Genomic DNA, 2,931 nt, shown 5'->3' on the forward strand with positions numbered 1-2,931 from the left:
ATATATATATATATATATATATATATATATATACACACACATATATATATATATATAGATATATATATAAACGTATCGATATTCATAAATATAAACATAGATATATACAAATACATATATATTTCTTTATACATATACGCACGTACACACATATATATGGATATACATTTGGGAGTGAGTTTGTGTGTATTATACATGCACAGTATACAGCCCCACATATGCATAGGTTTTAGATCGTACGCTAACTTAATATGAAGTACTATCATATCGCTATAATTGGTACTTTATAAAACCTATCACTTGTATTTGTCGACAGACAGGGACAGGCGGAAACAAACACACATTCGCTCACACATATCTACACACGTTTAGATACATATACACGCGCACATGCAAACAGTGACATATATTCATGTATTCTTACATGTGTAACTACACACAAACGCTTATACACACAAGCACACATAGGCAGATAAAAGTTGTCTGTATGTTCGTACGAAAGTATTTACATGTTATACTTCATACGCGTACGCGGTTTTATTCGTACAATTTGTAAGTGTATATAAATGTGCAAACGGACAAAAAAAAAAGATGTTGCGTCTCTTCATATCTGACGGCAATATGCAAGTACATGGTTCTGTTCTTTTATATTTGTTATCCTACGCATGGCTATTGTGGTTGGAACTCACAAGCATACTTATATTCCATATAGAAGATCTCCTTTAAAATTACATAGACAAGATACTTAAAAGATTTTTGTTTTCTGTTTTTGCTCACTTTAAGGAAAGCAATAGAAGAGGTAAACAAAAGATAAATCATTGTAAAGAGATGAGTTATGATGCACTTAACGTACGATAGAGATTTAGGGCTTGTTCACTGATAGTTACGATCACAAATATGCTTTAAATCACAATTTGAAGTCATTGCCTTGTTATGACACGGTTAAAAGACGCACGCACACAACCACACACACACACACACACACACACACACACACACACATACTCATATACACACTCATATACACACTCATATACACACACATCCACACAAAATTGTTTCTAGTAACTAACGCAATAAATTACTTGACAACGATTGATAAATATTAAATAACAAGTGTCGGAGGAATTTCCATGTTTGAAAATATCTTGCTATTTTCAGGTTTGTTTGAACTTACATCAACTTCATCATCATCATCATCATCAACATCCTCATCATCATCATCATCATCTTCATCATTATCATTATCATCATCATCATCATCACCACCACCACCACCACCATCACCACCACTATCATCATCATTTAATAGTTTCTAGTAGAATCGTTAATACGCCGGGCAAAAATACTGAGCGGCACCTCGTCCGTCTTTCTTTTCTGAGTTCAGATTCCGCTGAGGGCGATAAAATAAGTACCAGTTGTGCAATGGGATCGATGTAATCGACTCAACTTTTACCCCGAAATTGCTGGCCTTGTGCCAAAATTTGAAACCGATATTTTAAAGATTGGTAGTAAATGTTTTATTAGGTGCTGAGTATTATACGAAGCCACCAAATGGCAATTCGCGGTTTTCCATACGTTGATGTAATAAAATATATGGAAGAAAGAATCGCTATTCTTCGTGTTCTTTTGCCCTGGGTCTGAAGCATTCTAGCTGTGAGCGACACTTTTGTTTCATGGAATATTCTGCAATCGTCTCTCTTTCTTCTTTGTTTTGTTTACTTTTGTTTTTGTTTTTGTTTTTCAAGACTGTACAGGATGTATACGGTGAGGGACATTTGTCTGCTATTTCCACCAGACGGAACAATTTCATAAAGATTCCACCCTGAACTGTTGTAGACCAAGAAGTGATCTCTTGGTAAGCCGAAGCTGGAAAGAGACAGTGTCGTGGGTGAGAGATCTCAATTCGCTTAAACTTAACCCGAACCCTAAACGCTATGGTTGAAATCACCGAGCATGTTTCTCAAGGTGCGAAAAGCTGCCCTTTCCTTGTTGGCCTTGTGATGATTGCAAAACAAGCAGCAGAAAAATATACTTTCACAAAATTAAAATGGCTTTAAAACTTTTTAAAGTTGTCCATCATCATAATGATTGAATAAGAATTATACACTGGGGACAGAGACTACGAAATTTCTATTATTATTTCTAGGCTGATGGGGCTGGTATTTGTCAAGTTATTCAACCACTGCAACATACCCACTCATCCGAAAACGTGTATCCTTAATATTTCTACTATCGATTGCTATTGTGAAGTTTGTTTCAGCTGTTGCTGTCGGCGACGTCATCGTCATCGTTGTTGTTATTGTTGTTGTTGCTGCTGCTTCTGCTGCTGCTGATATTGATGATGATGATGATGATGATGACGACGACGACGACGACGACGACGATGATGATGATGATGATGATGATGATGATGATGATGATAAATTGTTTTTCCTAGCCCTTTGTCAACTCTATCTGAGCCGACCTATGATCATTGATGTCCCTGTTATGAGGCCCTGATCTTTTAATCTGTATCTAGGCCTACATTTGCCAGTTACAACTAATTTCACTGTTATTGTGACTGCATAAAAAACTTCTTCAGCCTAGCGGAAGAAGTAGCAGTCGCGTTTCGCCGTGCGATGCGCTCTGCTTCAACCAACTATCGTTGTTGATGCTGCTGTTGTGTTTATGACTACGGGTGTATAAAATTTACTCTTAATTGATCTTCTTATTAGTTTGTCTAGTAGGTTCATAAGGCTTGAAATTACTTGAGGCTGCAGTTAAGAGCAGAGACCTAATTTGCCAAAATGGGAGATCAAACTTGTGAAACAGAGACGATGAATTTCTTAATTCCTTTAAGTACACGCCGGGTAACTGATTGAAAAATGAGTTCTCCTTCCAGGACCAAGGAGCTAGAAAACATGTCATCAATGCAAAGGTGATTTGTTT

This window comes from Octopus bimaculoides, chromosome 16 (assembly GCF_001194135.2).
Source record: "Octopus bimaculoides isolate UCB-OBI-ISO-001 chromosome 16, ASM119413v2, whole genome shotgun sequence".
In the NCBI taxonomy this organism is placed as follows: Eukaryota; Metazoa; Mollusca; class Cephalopoda; order Octopoda; family Octopodidae; genus Octopus; species Octopus bimaculoides.